General features: G+C 37.9%; 1 long non-coding RNA gene across 1 annotated transcript in view; it reads left to right on the top strand.

Moving 5' to 3' along the window:
• LOC131279020 (uncharacterized) overlaps positions 1–19,631 on the top strand; it is a 57,014-nt gene extending 37,383 nt beyond the window's left edge. The window contains exon 3 of the long non-coding RNA XR_009186362.1: positions 19,329–19,631. This is a non-coding gene — a long non-coding RNA (uncharacterized lncRNA). The remainder of the gene's footprint in view (positions 1–19,328) is intronic.
• Positions 19,632–20,080: the final 449 nt, after the last annotated feature.

A 20,080-nucleotide genomic window follows, 5' to 3' on the forward strand; every position in this document is an offset into this window, starting at 1 on the left:
GTTTTCCAGAAGCTTAGAATTTCCCAAATCAGTCTTTGGTTTCTTTGTGCCCAGCAATTTAGTTCTCAGTTTATCTCTTTCCTTTTACATTTTTCTGTAAGCTGCAAGAAAAGCCAGGGTGCATTTTCCACATTTACTTTGAAACCTCCTCAGCTAAATGTCCAAGATTGTCATTTTCAAATTCTGCCTTCCATCTAACTTCAGGAGTCAATTTTGCCAAGTTCCCTGCAACATTAAAACAAAGATCACCTTTCCTCCAGGTTCAAATAATAGTTTCATCATTTCCTTCTAAGGCCTTATCAGCACTATATTTACCATCTGTATTTCTACCAACAGTCTCTTCAAAGCAGTCTAGACCTTTTCTATCAACTGTCTCACAGTTCCTGACAGCTGAACTCCAAGAGATGGTTTTATAAAATAAAACTGTTCCAGCATTTTTGGGAATTGCAAACAGCGTGACTCACTCTCCTGGTACCAGTTTCTGTTTTAGTTTGCCAAAGGGCTAAACCTTCCAATTCTACCACCTGAATCCCAAAAAGCCATGTCTTTTCCATGTGCAAAATAAAATATTTCAAAAGCCTTAAATCATTCCCGTTCCAGGGCTGTGAAAAGTCAAAACCGAGGCACCACCAGAGATGCTTTTTCACCAAAATCAGCTGCCACATGTTGAAGCAAGATGGCTGCCAATCTCTGATAAGATTCCAGCCTTCCCCTCTGGGTTCACCATCTCTTGAGCTGCTCTGTGGGCTCAGCCTCTTGAGGCTTCATGCTTAAGCGATCCTCTAGCCCTCTCTCTTACATGACAGGATCAAACATGGTGACTTCCTTTTCCTGTGCCTGTCTGTGTCCCTCTCTCTCTCTGTGTATCTGTTTATATCAGCCCCAGGAAGAGAGTGAAGAATCAAACTGAGTCACAGCTCACTGAGGTAGTCTAATGAAAAGCCCTAAATCCACCTTATCAAGTAATCTGATCAAAGGTCCCTCAACTAAATTTATTGCAATCAGAGAGTAGAGTATCATACCCAGAGGAGTAGATTAGTTTACAAACTAATGATCATTCTCTTTTTGGGATTCATAAAATAATCTCAACCTGCCACATTCTACCCTCTGAATCCCAAAAAGACATGTCTTTCCATATGCAAAATACGTTCATTACATCACAATATTTCAAAAGCCTTATATTATTTCAGTAGTAATGCTTTAAAAAAATTTCATAGAAATCGGTTATAGGCTTGCAGTTTGTCCTGGGGCAACATTCCCCTCTGGCTGTAGACCTGTGAAACTTACAAATTATCTGCTTCCAATATCGAAAGGAGGGACGTACATAGGATAAACATTTGTATTTTTGCTTTTTGAGATTCACAAAATTCACACTGTCACAGGACTTATCTCTAATCTTCACAGTGAGAACCTGGTTGGCTCCTAGGGGTAAAACTCCTGAAAGTGTGGGCCCCTCCCCCAAGGCTGCATCTCCAGGAGTTTTTATCTCCCAATCTAGTCCACACTCAGCCTCCAGCAATTAGCCTTTCACTCTGCAAGAAGTCCTATCCAATACTTGCTCTAATCCTGTGAATATCTATAGTGGCAAGTCTTTTTAGTTTCCATGATGATGGTTTGCCTGTGACCTCAGTTGTCAGATGCATCTGGGAAGAGTTGTTGATTTTCAGTTTGTTTCTTTTCTTTTTTTAAATTAATAAACTATTTTTAGAGAAGTTTTAGATTACATAGAAGTGAATAGAAAGTGTAGGGAATTGCCATATAACCCATCCTTCCCCTCCCATATTTTCCCCTGTTAGTAATATCTTACATTAGTGTGGTACATTTGTACAACTGATGAACCAATACTGAAGCTTTGCTACTAGCCAGGGTCTTCAACTTACATGATAGTTTACACTTTTCACTGTGCAGTTTTATAGGTTTTGGCAAAATGTATAGGGTCTTTATCTGCCATTGCAATATCATTCAGAACAATTCCACTGCCTCCAAAATGTGCTATATTCCACCTGTTCTTCCTCCCCCTCCCCTCAGCAACTCTGGTAATCATATCTTTATATCAATGTTGTAAGTTCTTTGCTACAATATAATAATTCTACTTTGATTGGGGGTTGTATTCCCCCTTTATATTGTTCATTCCTCAATTTTGAGGCTTTTGGGATGATGTTGCCACTTGGCTTCATATTGGAAGAGGGCTTAGATCTTATGGGGCAGATGGAAAGAACTGTTTTGCTGGCAGTTGTATATACTCTTCAGTTTTGGGGGATGGGAGTTGTCCATCCTCAGCATTTTGATAGTTGTCCTGGGCAAATCTAATGGACTGGAGAGTGGGTAACTCTGCTGAGTATCAGGGTTCAGCTGGCATATAAACAGACTAAAGCCTTAGGTCTCTGGAACTTGTATTTAATGGGTATAATGCTAATTATTAGGTTCAAATGAAAGGGATAGAAACCTTAAGTCTCTGAAACTTATATTTAAGGGGTATAATGCTACTTATAGGTTCAAATAAAAGGGATAGAAGAATTGCCAGTAGGGAAATTATGAATGAGTCTAATTCCTTATACTGGGGAAACAGAATATTGTATCTTACAGAATAAGGTCCGCTGCTGGAATGCTGATTTCATGAGTATGTGCCTTGCCTGTAGTGACTGGATGTTACTAGAACCCTTGGGAGCACCCCTGTTTGAGGCTTTGTTTACTGTGTCAGTTAGTGAGATCTGCCTGAGACATGCATAAGCATGTCTGAAATGAACTCCTGGCTCACTTTTAGGTCTCTTAGCCATAAGAACTCTTTTGTATTTAATGTTTTCCCCTGTATTAGGGGTCTCTAGGGAAATAGAACCTATGGGAGATATCTGTAAATAGTATGAGATTTTATAAAACGGTCTCATGCAACCGTGGGGATGCACAAGTCCAAATTCTGCAGGACAGGTGCAAACCCAGGGCTCAGATAAGAGTCCTCCTTGAATTCCTCAGGAGATACTGGCTGCCTGCAGTAAAGATTGGGATTCTCGCTGTGAATGCTGGAATCCCTTCTCCTTTTAAGGCCTTCAGCTAATTGGATTACATGTCACTCATTGCTGATAGCAGTCTCTGCAGTTGATTGTAGAAGTAACCAGCCATCTATGCAATCAACTCACTGATAATTAAAGTCAATGTCATTGTATTACAATTATCCCAGTACTTGGTTGACCAAATAACTGATACCATTACCTGGATGAGTTGACACCATAGCCTAACCATCAAAGTCTACCCCTTGTCAACCTGGCAGCTTTATTATCACCTTAAATCATACTTGGTCTGTAAATAAAAACAACAGATTCATACATATATATGTATATTTCTGCCTAACACTATTCAACTGTACTACATAAATCAGAAACACGCTAATTCCCTCCACAATAGGGTGCAAGTACTTGGGTAGTATTCACTGTTAAACTTCACATCCTTAAATAGTGCGACATAGAGCTGTACACCTTATTTCATATAATAAGGGGAAAGGCTAGGGAAGAAAACAAAGATTCATTTTATGTATATATACAAACATACTCATAACAAAACAAGGAAGGAAGATTCATGATTACAGTTCTTATTTCTGTAACTGGTCATGTGATTGAAGTTCATATTTATCACTATTTTCTTCCACTATCCATTCCATGTTCTCTTTACCATTAACCAGCTCCTCAGCTGGCTGTGGTTCTTTACCTGGTGGGATGACCCAAACTTTCATTCCTGAAGATTCTGGGCCTTTTTTAGTCCTGCCTGGATTGGGTTGGTGCAGTTTTCCATTGTATTTAATCACAGGTCATGGTAGTATTAGGAGCCACCCTAGGGGATCTCCTGTATTCCTATTTCCCCTTGATAGCAGGATCAATTACCCCAGGAAATAGTAATTTCCTTCTTTGCCTGTTAGTAAAGAGGCATGAGGAACCCAAAGTGGCCAGGTGGCAGTCTTAACTTCCAGGTCAGTGGAATCATTGTGTTCCCTGATGGAAGCACTCCTCCTTTTGGCAATACGACCCACAGACAAGCAGAGTTTCAGGTTGCGAAAAAGGAGGCAAAATTTTTTCCTAGTGGATCACTCAGGGTAATAGCTAGTGGTGTCACTCCCATTTCCATCCTTGATTCCTGGACCTGTGAATCCTGGCTATGGGAGAAATAGTACCTTAGAGTGAGTTAGAGCATACACAGCCTCCTGGAGAAACTTGCCCCAGCTGTGTGAAGTATTGCCACCTAGTTGGTGCCAGAACACCGTTCTAACAATCCAGCTTCTTCAGGATGGTCATGAACATGGTAGGGCCAGTGAATTCCATGAGTGTATGCCCATTCCTGCACATCACTTGCTGTAAAGTTAATTCCTTGATCAGAAGCAATGCTATGTGGAATGCAGTGGCAGTGGAAAAAATATTTGATAAGTCCACAGATGGTAGTTTTAGAAGAACCATTGCCTGCAGGGAAGGCAAACCCATATCCATGGTGTATGTCTATTCCAGTTAGAACAAATTGCTGCTCATTCCATGATGGAAGTTATCCAGTGTAATCAACCTGCCACTAGGTAGCAGGCTGATCACCTTGGGGAATGGTGCCATATTGGGGACTGATTGTGGGTCTCTGCTGCTGGCAGATTGGGCATTCAGCAGTGGCTGTAGCCAAGTTGGTCCTGATGAGGGTGGGTAAGTCTATATTGCTGATCCCTTGCATAATCTCCATCCCTACCACCATGGCTACTTTGTTCATGAGCCCATTGGGCAATGACAAGAGTGGCTGGGGAAAGAATCTGAATGCTAGCCACAGAGTGGGTCATCTTATCCACTTGATTATTAAAGTCTTCCTCAGCTGAACTCTCCCTTATGTGAGCATTTAGGTGGGACACAAATATTTTCAAGTTTTTTTGGCACACTCAGAAAGTTCTGTTCACATATTCTTCATTACCAATTTTTGAATCATGTTCTTCCAAGTCCCTGACCATCCACCTAAACCTTTGGCAACAACCCATGAGTCATATATATACCACTTCCACTTTATGATGGAGTGCTGCTATGCATGCCAAATTTTATGGTTTGGTGGGTCAGACAATACCCAGCTCATGATAGGCAACTCGGGTCTCATGGTTACTTGGTGGCCTGTAACCAAGCGTTTGTCAGATAGATAGCTGCATTCCAGGTACCAGCAGATGTGCTGATTTGCTCAAACAATGGCACCACATCTGGAACAGCAACTGTAATTGGCCTGTAACTTAGTTCAGTGTCAACTAAGGCCCAGTAGCTGGCCAAAAGCTGTTCTCAAAAAGAGAATAAATATCTACATAGGATGGTAGGGCTTTGCTCCGAAATCCTAAGGGTCTGCATTGGGATTCTCATGTAGGGGCCTGCCGAAGGCTCCAGATGGCATCTCTATTTGCCACTGACACTTCCATCCCATTGGATCTGCTGGATCATATGGCCCAAGTGGTAGTGCGGCTTGTACAACAGCCTGGACCTGTCACAGAGCCTCCTTTTATTCAAGTCCCCACTCAAAACTAGCGGCTTTTCTGGTCAATTGGTAAATGGGCTAAGTAGCACACCCAAATGAGGAATGTGTTATCTCCAAAATCTGAAGAGGCCACTTAAGAATTGTGCCTCTTTTTTTTGGTCATAGGAGGGGCCAGAAGCAAGAGCTTATCCTTTACTGTGGAAGGGATATCTTGACATGCCCCAAATCACTAGACACCTAGAAATTTCACTGCAGTGGAAGGACCCTGTATTTTTGTTGGATTTATCTCCTATCCTTTCTCACACAAATGCATTACCAGTGAGTCTAAAGTCATTGCTACTTCTTGCTCACTAGGTCCTATCAACATGATATCATCAATATAATGGGCCAGTATGATATCTTCTGGGAGGGAGAGTTGATCAAGGTCCCTGCAGACAATATTATGACTTAGGACTGGAAAGTTGATACACCCTTGAGATAGGACAGTGACAATTTATTGCTGACATTGCCAGCTGGAAAGCAAACTGTTCTGGTGGTCCTTACTAATGGCAATTGAGAAAAAAGCATTTGTTAGATAGATAGCTGCATTCCAGGTACCAGCAGATGTGCTGATTTGCTCAAACAGTGGTACCACATCTGGAACAGCAGCTGTAATTGGCATAATCCACTGTCATCCTCCAAGATCCATCTGTTTTCTGCACAGGTCAGATAGGAGAGCTGAGTGGAGATGTGGTGGGAATCACCACCCCTGTGTCCTTCACATCCTTAGTGGTGGCACTGATCTTTGCAATCTCTCCAGGAATCTACTATTTTGCTAGGTAGAGGTAGTTCCTGTGGCTTCTTTTTGGCCTTTCCTATCATAATAACCCTCACTCCACAAGTCAGGGATCCAATGTGGGGATTTTGCCAGTAGCTGAGTGTATCTGTTCCAATTACATATTCTAGAACTAAGAAAATAGCTACAGAATGGGTCCAAGGACCCACTGGATTCACTGTGAGACATATCTGAGCTAAAACCCCATTGATCACCTGATCTCCATAAACCCCTACAGACTTGTGTACCACAGTGACATTTTGGGTTTTCTGGAATTAATGTCACTTTTAAGCCCGTATCTAGTAATCCCCCAAATACCTGATCATTTCCTTTTCCCCAGTGCATGGTTATCCTATTTAAAGGCCATAAGTCTCTTTGGGGGAAAGGTGGGAGGAAGAATAACAGGATAAATTTTTGGCAGTTTAACAGGGTCCCTCCCCAGGAGTACCTGGCATTCCATTCATTCATGGTGCTCTGGTCCGTATCCTGTCTCAAGTCTGGCAATTGATTAAGGGGCTGTGATTCTCTGTGTCTGCAGTTCAGTTTAGGGTTTTATTTACTTGATCTAGAACTCTTCCACTTATACAGATCAAGTCGTAATTTTGTAGACTGCCTATCTATTTCACTTCTAGGTACTCCAGTACTTCATTCCTTTTTACAGCTTTATAATATTCCATCATATGTATATCACTCATTTTATTTACCCATTCATTAGTTGATGGGCACTTGGGTTGCTTTTATTTTTTGGCAATTGTGAATATATATTTTAGCACAGTAATATTTTTAAAAAAGAAGCCAGATACATAAGAGTAAAAATAGAGGATATATAAAGTTCCACAATATGCAAAATTAAACTGTGGCTCAAGAAGTCGAAATAGTGGTTATCCTGGGAAAAAGGGAAATGATTGAAAGGGCATTCATAAAAAGGCACTCCAGCATTCTGGTAATGTTCTGCTTCTTGTTCTGGGTGCTGGTTACACAAAGTACAGTCACTTTGTGAAAAGTCATTGAGCTTATATTTATGAGCACTTTATATATATATATGTATATAATCTTGATTTTCTCCTCTGCTTACTCAGTACTAGCATATAGAAACAATACTGATTTTTGCATGTTGATCTTGTACTCCACCAATTTGTTTATTAGCTCCAGTAGCTTTTATTGTAGTTTTTTAGGACTTTCTGTATATAGGATCATGTCCTGTGGAAATAGTGAAAGTTGTGCTTCTTCCTATCTAATTTGTATGCTTTTTATTTTTTTCTTACCTAACTTCTCTGACTAGAACTTCCAGTAAAATGTTAAATGACAGTGGTGACAGTGCACATCCTGTTCCCAATCTCAGCAGGAAAGCTTTCAGTCTTTCACCATTGATTGTTTTGTTAGCTGTGGATTTTTCATGTATTCCCTTTATCATGTTGAAGAAGGTTCCTCTCTTTTTTTAAAAATATTTATTTCTCCCTGCCCCCCCCGCTCCCCGACATTCCCTGCTTTCTGTGTCCATTTGCTGTGTATTCTTCTGTGTCTGCTTGTATTCTCATTAGGCAGCTCCAGGAACTGATCCTGGGACCTTCTGGAGTGGGAGAGAGGTGATTACTCTCTTGTGCCACCTCAGCTCCCTGTTCTGCTACATCTTATTTCTTTTCTCTGTGTCTCTTATTGTGTATCTTGCTGTGTAAGCTCTCAGTGTCAGCTGGCAATCCTCTGTGGGGTGCCATTCCCATGCAGGGTGGCACTCCTGTGTGGGGTGGCATTCCAGCATAGGCTGGCACTCTATGTGAGCCAGCTTGCCACATGGGTCAGCTTGCCCTCACTAGGAGGCCCTGGCATCGAACTCTGGACCTTCTATATGGTAGGTGAGAGCCTAGTTGGTTGAGCTGCATCTGTTTCCCAGAATGTTCCTTTTATTCATACTTTTCTGTTTTTTTTTTTTTTAAATCAAGAAAGAATGCTGGGTTTTGTTAAATGCCTTTTCTGCATCAATTGAGAGGATCATGTGATTTTTCCTTTTGTTTTGTTAATATAGTGTATTACATTAATTGGTTTTCTTATGTGGAATCACCATTGCATACCTGGGATAAAACCCACTTGATCATGGTATATTATTATTTTCATGTACTGTTGGATTCTGTGTTTGGGTATGTTGAAGATTTTTCATCTATATTCATGTGAGAAATTGCTCTGAATTTTCTTTTCTTGTTGTATGGAATGAGTTAGGTAGTGTTCCTTCCTCTTCAATTTATTGGAATAGTTTGAACAGAATTTGTATTAATTCTTCTTGGAATGATTGGTAGAATTCCCCTGTGAATCCATCTGGTCCTGGGTTTTCTTTGTTGGGTGGTTTTTGATTACTGATTCAATCTCTTTACTTGTAATTTGGTCTGTATAGGTCATCTATTTCTTCTAGAGTCAGTGTAGTTTGTTTGTGTGTTTCCAGGAATTTTTCCATTTCATCTAAGTTGCCTAATTTGTTGTCATACAGTTGTTCAGTTGTTCATAGTATTTCTTAAATTACTTTTTATTCTGTGGGGCCAGTAGTTATGTCCCTTTCTCATTTTTTATTTCATTTATTTATAACTTATCTCTTTTTTTGTCAGTTTAGCATAGGACTTGTCAATTTTATTGCTCTTCTCCAAGAACCAACTTTTGGTTTTGTTGATTCTCTCTTGTTTTTTTTAATTCTCAATTTCTTGTATTCTTCTCTAATATTTGTTATTTATTTTCTTCTACTTGTTTTGGAATTAGTTTGCTGGGTTTTTTTCCTAGTTCCTTGAGGTATGTATTTAGTTCTTTGATTTTAGCTCTCTCTTCTTTTTTATTATAAGTGTTTAGGGCTATAAATTTTCCTCTTAGCACTGCCTTCACTGTATCTCCTAAGTTTTTTTAATATATATATTTTTAAATTTATTTTTAAAAGATAATAAATCACACAAAATGTTACATTAAAAAATATAGGAGATTCCCATATACCCCACTCCCCACACCCCCCACTTTCCCCACATCAACAACTTCTTTCATTAGTGTTATACATTCATTGCATTTGATAAATGCATTTTGGAGCACTGCTACAGAGTATGGATTATAGTTTACATTGTAGTTTACACTCTCTCCCAGTGAATTCAGTGGGTTATGGCAGAGCATATAATGTCCTGCATCTGTTTCTGCAGTATCATTTAGGACAGCTCCAAGTCCCAAAAATGTGCCCATATTACACCTCTTTTTCCCCCTCCCTGCCTTCAGCAACTCCAGACATTGATTGTCTTCACATCAATGATATAATTTCTTCCATTGCTAGAGTCACAATAATTCTATAGAAGAATACCAGTAAGTCCCCTCAGATCTATATTTTATTCCCCAATCCAGAAGACTCTGGGATGGTGATACCCACTCTACTTCTTAATTGAGAGGGGGCTTCTCTAGACACATTGATCTCTCTTGCAATTTCTTCTTTAACCCACTAATTGTTTGAATATGTCTTTTGTATTTGTGGATTTTTCAGTTCTCCTCCTGTGATTGACTTCTAGCTTCATTCCATTATGGTCAGAGAAAGTGCTTTGTGTAATTTCAATCTTTATAAATTTTTCGAGGCATGTTTTATAACCAAACATGTGGTCTCTCTTGGAGAATGATCCATGTGCACTTGAGAAATATATATATCTTGCTGTTATGGGTTGCAGTGTCCTATATACATGTTAGGTCTAGTTCATTTATCATATTACTCAAGTTCTCGGTTTCCCTGTTGATCCCCTGCCTAGATGTTCTATCTGTTTATGAGAGTAGATATATTGATGTCTCCATCTATTATTGTAGAGATGTCTATTTCTCCCTTCAGTTTGCCATATTTGCTTCACATATTTTGAGGCATGATGGCTAGGTGCCTAGATATTTATGATTATTATTTCTTCTTGGTGGATTGCCCCTTTTATTGATACATAATGTCCTTCTTTGTCTCATAAAGTCTGTATTGTCCAGTGGAGGTTTAGCTATGTCAATTATTTTTTGGTTACAGTTTTGTATGGAATATTCTTTACAACATTTACTTTCAACTTATTTGTCTTTGGATGTAAGGTGAGTCTCTTTTAATGGAGGAGTTTAATCCATTAACATTCAATATTATTATTGTAATATTATTACTTTAACAACGTTATCCTTTGGTTTTCATATTTCTTCTTTTTGGTCTCTCTTTTTACCTTTTCAATACCTTTATTGATAATTCTCACTTCTTCACTCTATTCCATGCCTCTCTCCTGTTTTTCCTTTCAGACTGTAGAATTCCTTTTAGTATTTCTGCAGGGCAGGCCTCTTGTTGATAAATTCTTTCAATTTTTGTTTATCTGTGAATATTTAAAATTCTCCCTCATTTTTGAAGGACACTTTCTTCCATGAAAGAATTTTTGGTTGGCAGTTTTTCTCTTTCATGATCTCAAATATATCATTTCATTTTCTTCTCACTTCCATGATTTCTGATGAGAAATTGGCACTTAATCTTATTGTGGATCCCTTGTATGTGATGAATCACTTTTCCCTTGCTGTTTTTAGAATTTTATCTTTAGCATTGACATTCTGATTAGTATATGTCTCAGGGCAGGTCTGTTGGGATTTATTCTGTTTGTAGTACATACACTCATAAGCATTGGGAACTTTTCAGCTATTATTTCCTCAAATATTATTTCTGCTCTTTTTCCCTTTTCTTCTCCTTCAAGGATACCCATTATATGTACATTTGTGCATTTCATGCTGTCATTCAAATCCCTGAGACCCTGTTCAATTTTTTTTCATTTTTTCTCTATCTGCTCTTCTGAGTTTCAATTTTCCTGTTTTCTAGTTCACTAATTATTTCTTCTGCCTGTTCAAATCTGCTGTTGCATACCTCTGGGTTTTTTGTTTTGTTATTGAGGTACTGGGAACCGGAGATTGAATCCAAGGCCTTGTATGTGGGAAGCCAGCACTCAACCACTGAGCCACATCAGCTTCCCTGAGTTGACTTTATCATCTGTTTTGCTTGTTTGTTATTTTTTCAGGAGGCATTGGGAACCGAACCCAGGACCTCCCATGTGGGAGGCGGGTGTTCAACTGCTGGAGCCCAATCCACTCCCTGTAGTGTATTTTTAATATCTTTTAATATGTTTCTTCCCCATAATTTCTGCTGTTTCTTTATATACTTTAAAATTGTTCCTTATGATCACAGTGTCTTCTTAATTTCCTTTCTCCCTTTAACTTTATTTTCCTTCATCTCCTTGTATTGATTTAGGAGGTTTGTTTGAATATTTTTATTTAGTTTTCCCAAATTCTGTGTCACCTCAGGTTTTAATTTGTTCCTTTGACTGGACCATATCTTCAAGTTTCTTAGTATGGTTTGTGATGTCTAGACATATGATAATATTGTTGAGTTTGTTTTGAAGGTCAGTTTCTACATCTTGCCCAGGGTTTTATTGTTGGTTGTTTGTGTTAAGGCTTTTCTTTGACACTTGGTTCAACTTACTGTACACTTTTAACTGATCTGATTCTTTCCCTGTATATGTGGTGCAATTTTTAATATTACAGTTTTTGTGAATGTTTTACCCCCAGGAGAAAAATTCCTTTCTTCCTTTCCTCTCTTCCTTCTCTGAGAATCTTTTTTGAGGAAGTACTGGGGCTTGAACCTGGGACCTCATACATGCAAATGAGCACTCAACCACTGAGTAACATCTGCTCCACAATGAGAGGTGGTTTTTTCATTTGTTTTTAGGAGGTACCTGAAATCAAAGCCAGGACTTCATACATGGGAAGCAGGCAGGCACTCAATCATTTGAGCTCTATCTGCTCCCCTCTGGGAATCTTGATCTGTTCTGTTTGTTTCAGTTTTGCCTCTGTAGTTTCATTTACACTTCTTTTGTTGTCTCCAGCTCCCCCTCCCTGGAAGGCAACTCTTGCCTGAAGGTCATTCCAGAAAAGACCTTCTCAAGACCATATTTCCCCACCCAGACATGGCCAGGAATCCACAAAGGGATCAATGACCAATTCCAATGTGTTCTGGGAAGGGGATCAGAAAGGTTGCCAAAATTCTCCCCAGTGGTTTCCCAAAGCTGTGCCTTCTGGCCTGTCCATCAAATGCTGCCCTTTAACAAACTGTTCCCACTACCTCAAGGAGGTGCTTTGTCTTTAAATCTCCACTGCTTCCACCCCTGTCCAGGGTGCAGTCAAAATGGCTTCTGCTGCCCTTATCCAGGGCATGTCGAAACAGTAGCATAAAGATGGGACCCAATGATTCAAATTTGGTAATCAAAAGCCACGATCAGTGCTCTGCCATGCCTATTCCTGTTTTGGGGGAAAGGATATTTATGTTCCTTTCAGCCAGCAGCAGGTAGCCAGGGACTTGACCCCAGGTTGGCCCACCATAAGAATGGGGGATGGGTGTCAGCAGCTGCGGCAGAGAGAGCTACTCACTATTCTTTACTGTAGTTTATCAGTCTCTTCCTCCCTCTCTTCCCTGGATGCTGTTCTGGCCTCTGGAGCCCCAGAACAGTTGTTTCAGATAGTTCCTGCCTGTTTAATAGTTGCTTTGTTGGAAAGACCGAGTGTTAGAGCTCCCTACACTGCCATCTTCCCCAGAAGTTTGTGCCTTGCTTCTCTTTTGAAATCCCATTTTGTTGTTGTTCTGACCTGAGGCAACCACATGCCTTTTCAAAGAAGCATCAGAGTGAAACTAATATCCTACAGATCAGTATCAGGATATAATATGGTCAGTGATGTTGCCAGAATTTCTCTCAGTTCTTGGCTAAACTACATAAAATGAGTTTCAAGAGTGAGCCAGCTTAGTTAGGCCAGTAATTTATTAAGGAAGGGAGGGAAGATAAATGGGAGAAAATAACAGATTACAGGTCCCAAGTACAGGGGAAGGGGTTGAAAAGAGATAAAGAGGGCTGATTTACAGATTACATATGCCCAGGTTTTACTTGTGTGCTGTTCCAGGCAAGAACAGGGGAGTCTTGTTTTGGCCCTTACCTTTTAAACCATTAATTATTCTTCCCCTTTGCTACTGTCAGGGGAGGAGTCCCAGCAGTTTGCTGTTTTGATTGATTACCCCACCCATCAATCCCCTGGGAGGGCCCAATGATAAGGCCTCCTGGAGAAGATCCCGGTCTTCTCCTGTCTTCCAGAGGAAATCTTGTTCTGAATGAGGTTTCTCTCAAGGGTCTTCCAGCAGCCATCCTGGGGGTACCAGTGGCCACATGGGCATCCTGCCAGTTTCCAGATTCATCTATTGATTCCCTTCCTAGCCTGCCTCAGTGAGAACATGGTCAGTTCTCTAGGAATTTTATACAATCTTTAAGTATTTGTAAGTACATTTTATCCATATAAATTCAACCAATAGAAGGTTAGAAAATCTCTTTTAATTTTTGTATTTCCCATGAAATTCCTAACATATCAGAGGAACCCAAAGATTTTTAGCACCATATTTTTACATGATGAAAGAATAAATCCTTTGCAACTGTTTGAAATAAAAGATATCTTTTAGGGTTTGGTTTTGTGAAGACAAAATACAAAAGTTGTCAGGTTTAAACATTATGTTAAACAGGAAAATGGTCCCCGTAAAACAATATTTATTTCCCTATTTAACCAAAGTGACAATAAAATAATGAAATAAGACTTAATATGATTATAAGAAAAAGTCTTAATTCCTTTAAATAATAGAAGACTTGTCTTCTAAAACAATAAAGGATGGTAAGGTCAACATAAACATTAATGAGGATGTTATTCTAATATGACATAGAATCTTTGTCTTATAAGCAGAATACTTAGATGGCATTAAAACAAACAAACAAAACAAATAGAAATAACCTTATCAAATATTATTCAGCACTGACCACAACAAATAAAATTCATTTCTATGAACCCTCCACAACTTTCTATATCCATTCAGGCTTTTTCTTACACATTCTTGCTTCCCATTCTGTGAAAAACAGTAATTTTATTTTGGGAAAAATCTGTCTTTTTTCTTTAACAAAGAACATCCTGCATACTTTACATACCTGCCACCTTAAGTTACTAAAAAGATCTTTGAAACTGTCTTCAAACATCCTACAAAAATAATTATATTTGAAATAAAGTTTTTAAAAATAATTCAGTTACATTAAACAGAAATTAACTTTTTTCATAATTTTAAGATCTAATAGCCATAATGCAGGCTTATTTTATCAGTAAATCTGTATAAATTTAGGGAGAATATACCCAAGTAGAATAAAATTTTATGTTTGTATTGCAATTAACATGGTAGTACAGAGGACATAGCTATTTTAGTTACGGTTTTCAAAAATATTACTTTCCTCACTTTGCCATTTTATTAGTATTCCAGTGAGATACAGTATGAATAATTTCTGAAATAGTTTTCTGGAGGCAATTAGGGAGGACTGGTTTAAAGCTATGATTTAATGTCAGGCTTATAAAAGTAGCCAGCTTCTTTCCATTCTTTTTTGTCACTTCTTCAAATAATTTTGTACATCTAGATTTCTGTATGACCTTCACCCTGCAGTCCTTAAATTAAATGGTAAAGATATCCAGGCTCCTAAGTCTGAAATAAGACTGAATTATTTGTAATACCCTTTGAGTCTTCAGTAGGGTTTGATGAATCTTATCGCTATAGAAGGGGAGGTTGAGTAACCCAGGACATAGACAAGGAAGACAGGAAGAGTCTGAAGGATATAAGTTTGATGTCCCTAATTCCTGGAAATCCAGGGTACCAATTTACATATACATCTGTGTGTATTTTTAATATTTTCATATGTATATATGTAAACACATATATGTATATTAGCACACATTTATTTTTAAGCAATTTGAATGGAGGTCTCCTAAGAATTTTTTTATTCTTAATTTGATATTACCATTTGGAGGTAGGAAAATGTGCATCAAACAGACAGACGCAAATAAAAAACCATGTAGCATCAGTTAAAATCTTTTTTTTTTAAAGATTTATTTATTTATTTCTCTCCCCACCCCGGTTGTCTTTTCTCTGTGTCCATTTGCTGCGTGTTCTTCTTTGTCCACTTCTGTTGTTGTCAGTGACACGGGAATCTGTTTCTTTTTGCTGCATCATCTTGCTATGTCAACTCTCCGTGTGGGAAGCACCATTCCTGGGCAGGCTGCACTTTCTTTTGCACTGGGCGGCTCTCCTTATGGGGTGCACTCCTTGCACATGGGGCTCCCCTACGTGGGGACACCCCTGCGTGGCAGAGCACTCCTTGCGTGCATCAGCACTGCGCATGGGCTGGCTCCACATGGGTCAAGGAGGCCTGGGGTTTGAACCACGGACCTCCCATGTGGTAGACAGATGTCCTAACCACTGGGCCAAATCCACTGCCAGTTAAAATATTTAGCCATGAGTCAGATACAGAAACACAGAAATGCAGAGATATAAAACTTGTTAGCTTAAATTATAATTTTGTACCTTTTTCTGTAAATTCTCATTCTGATACAAAGACATGAGCTTTTGGGATTTATTTTTAGTTCTCTTCTCTTTTACAGTCTAAACTTAAGAAATACATTTTCTGACCATTTTTCTCTAGATTCAAATTTGTATTGAGGCCAGGGAGTATTACAAAAGAATTTCATCTTTTTCTTTTTCATTGGTTCATAACTGAACATAGACCAATGATCTCAAACAAATTCCAAAGGACTATAGTCATCAGTACTGCTAACATTTCTCATGATTATATTTTTCAGCATGCTAAATTAAGGTGTACACAGAATTAAACTGATTAAATCAGAAATACCAGAAAGCAGAACCAGAATATGAAAATTGTATTGTGAGTACTTCAGTGGCTACCTCTCACAAGCCTGGGACCTGTACCCAGCAACCAGAGCAGAGCTAATGTGGAACTTGAACCACAATTTTGATTAACAGCCAATAACCAGAAAACCAAAATGAATTAATTGGTTTCACCAAAGAGTAGGCACTACAATGAAGTTACTCACCAGAAGATGACTGTACCTGTATCTGTAACTCCCCTCGAAATGGAACTGCACAACAGGGCCAGTGACACTGGCAGGAGTACAAGAGAGTACTGTCCATCGAGCCTGTAAAGTAACTGGGATAGGTGGCCGTGCAGGATCAGTGACTGGGCATCTCTGTCCCACAGGAGCCACAGGGCCTCCAGTAAAGATATTTAAGACTGGGATCACCAGATTATACCACCTGAATGGGCTTATTGCCCAAAGCCCACAGAAATCAATGACCTGATACTTGGATTTCAAGAAGAGGGTTTTTTGCAAAGCACCATAGCAAGGAGACAGGAGACAAGCTCAAATCTGTCTCCCCGAGCTGAAGAGGTTTGAGATTCTTAAATGGTTTGGAGAGGGTTGGTCTAGGGAAGTAATACAGGATTAGGTAAGATGACATGGGTCATGGGGCAGGATTAAGTGGAGCCTGTGCTGCTACAAGTTATGCTAGTTAATGCATTGCACTTTAAAAAATGGCAGCTTAGCATGTTGAATGGTTGTGATTTTTACTATTAAAATTAGGTATAGGTAACTTCATAAGGAAGTGCGAGTTCTACGAAAAGGGAAACAAACTTCTGCAAGCTGGTAAGGGAGGGGTTACTTTAAAAGTTGGTTATTATGCAGTGGTTTCAGTATCTGGTAGTAGTAGGGCAAATTTCTCCAGTACTTTCTCCTTTTCCAAAGTTGTCTTTGATGTTCTTAGACCTTGTATTCTATAGCATAAACTTTAGAGTCAGTTTGTCTACATACTCACACCCATGTGTACATGTGTGCAAATTCTACATGAACTTTGATTGGAATTGCATTGCATCTATGGATCCATTTGGGGGATAGTTGCCTTTATTATGATGTTGAGTTTTCTCCTACATGATTAGACCCTTTCCATGTAATCTATCTTTTGTGCTCTTCAATAAAATGTTGCAATTGTCACTATATAATTTTGGTTAAATTTATTTCTAGTTACCTTATACTATTTGTTTCTATTGGGAATCATATTTTCTTTTATAACTGTATCTGGTTATTATGGAATGCTCCTAATTTATTTATCTTATATCAGTTCTTCTGTCAAACTTTCTTATTTTTTCTAGTAGTTTTACTGTACAGTCTCTTTAATTTTCTATGAAGACAATTAAAGTGTTTGCAAATAAGCTTACTTGCTTCATTTCCATTCCTTATGGGCCTGTTTGTTTGTTTGTTTGTTTGTTTTACTTATTTCACTTTGCCTGAACCCTCTATATTAGCAATATTAAGAAAGGGTGGTGATAGGAACCCTTGCCTTTTCTTTAAAATAATAATGTCTAAAGTTTTATCATTAATTTTCATGTTGGCTCAACATTTTGGATAGATAAACCTTCATTGTAAGTCAAAGAAGTTCTCTTCTATTTCTAGCTCGAATGGCTATTGAATTTTTCAAATGATTTCTTGTGACAAGGTTTAGTCTAGATGCATTTTTTTCTACTGCTTCATTTAGTAATAAATTATTCAGGACTTTTATATTATTGTTCATAACTGAACGTGGCTAAAACTTTTCCTTATTTGGCTAATAATTTTACCTTTTTAATTTTTGTGTTAGAATTATACTAACTTTTAATATAAATTAACTCTAAAAATTTTCAGAAAGTATTTATAGAAGAAAGGTATTTTTGTTCATTAAAAGTTTGATAAAGCCTCTTCTGGATACCTGTTGGGGGCCAGGTGGCTTTTTCTCCCTAAGGAGTGAGCTTTTTATTATTGTGCCAACTTTTTAAATGCTTATTATTTTTTGTCCTTTTGAAACTCTAGAGTAAATTTTTATGATTTATAATTCTCTATAAAATGTCCATTTCATCAACTTTTTCATAAAGTTGTTCATAATATTTGTTTATTATTTTAAAAAATGATCATACCATCTGTTCCTGTGCCATTTTTTATTCCTACTTTTAATTGTGTTTTTTCTCTCCATTGGTTAATAGTGACAAAGTTTTGTGTATTTTTAAAGTTGTTTGTAAAGAACTATTCTTTGTTGTTTTGCTAGTTTTTTTCTTTTAGCTTGTTTTCTATTTGTTATATTCTATTCTTTATTATTTTTTCCTTTCTGCTTTCTTTGGATTTACTTATTTATTCTTTGCTTGGTCTTTATCATTAAATACAGAATTCATTTTTATTCATTTTTTCTGTCTTTTTTAGCAACACACTTAAAGTTATACTGTTCTCCTTTATACACTGCTTTAGTTCCTTCACCTTTATTTTGGTATGTTGTCCTTTCATTGATATTTCTTAGTATTATATATTTAAATTTTAATTCAGGTGTTATAATAGTTTATAATTTCTTTTTTTTTAACACAAATTAATGAATGCTCTTTTTAGTTTCCAATGTGCTTGTCTTTTTTATTGTTGATGTTGTCATTCTTGATTTTTACTTTATCACAAAATTTCTAAATCATAGTATTTAAGGCTGCCATAATATATTCTGAGAACTGAATTCTGAAATCAGAGAAAACTCTCTCGCTTGGCCTCTTATCAGAAAGAGTCCATACAGTGAAATTAACAAAATAAGTAGTAACAATCCTATAATAAACCCAGCAATCAAGTCTCATTGTAATGATATTATGATCTTTAATAAAGCTTTAAACAACTTTCTATAAAGATTAAGAATTTACTAATTTATATATTATTGGTAATACAAATGTTTAAGTGAGACTTATGGAGCACAGTATTCTTGATCCAAAAGGTAGACTCTGAAACACAAAAGATTTGTGTTCTTTAGATCCTAATGTATAGGTTTACAAGGTTGTATATATCTACGATTTACCTGAAAAGTACTTTCTTAAATAATATGGCCTTTAGGAACAAAAGAACTACTTAAAAATAAAACTCCTGAGGCTCATCCTGGAGGAAAGATTATCTTTGCTATTTGATTTTGTCAAAGCAGGGGGAAAAGAAATTAATATAGGAGATAAAGATGATATGATTCTAGAATAGAGGGGTAGATTAAAACAATTTCCCTGAGTAGCATGACTTTCTCATTTAGGCTTAATCTTTCCAACTGTGTGTTTTTTCCCATTTGATCATGTCTTGTCTTCTCTTTGTTCAGGAAAGGCTCCTGAGGGAGATGACCCTGTTAAGGAAGACCTGAATTCCCTGGAGACTTGGCCTGCATCAAGTCAGGAAACACATAGCTTAATGACTCGGGAGGTAAAACTCAAGAAGAGGGACCTGTGCTCATTGACTGTGCCTATTACCTAAATCACTGACCCCGTCCTCTCCTCACCACGTTAGCTTTTCCATTCTGTGTCACTCTGATGTTGAAGATGACCCAATTAGGAATTTGAAGGAATGGAAATGTTTTACAACTGTAAAGAAAACAAAAACGTGAAGAAAAACCCTTTCAATTCTACCCTGAATTTACGTATTTTAGTATTGATCTTATTTTGTGCTACTAATAGAGATACATGATAAGTTTCACATGAAGTAGGAGGCATGCGTAGATATAGTGTGGATGGCCTTTTAATTAATGAAGACAGTGTGATACGATGTCTTCAAAGCAGAAGAGTAGAGGAATGTGAAAAATTGGTGGTAATAAGCCTTGCTTTAACATATTACCTGCCTTGTGGAGATACTGCCAATATTACAGAACACAAAAGAGGAAATGCATTCTCATCTTGTGGGTGCCTTGTATTTTTTTCCTTTATCTAATGCACTGAAGCATTGAGACTTCTATGATGATGCTGTCCTCATACTCACTTCCTATACGTTCCTTCATTATTAGAGAGAAAAGTCAGTACCAAGAGCAAACACTGCTTCCCCCAACTTCTCAATTCATTCAGTATCCCCATGCCTGCCTGG

Source organism: Dasypus novemcinctus, chromosome 6 (genome assembly GCF_030445035.2).
Source record: "Dasypus novemcinctus isolate mDasNov1 chromosome 6, mDasNov1.1.hap2, whole genome shotgun sequence".
Lineage (NCBI taxonomy): Eukaryota > Metazoa > Chordata > Mammalia > Cingulata > Dasypodidae > Dasypus > Dasypus novemcinctus.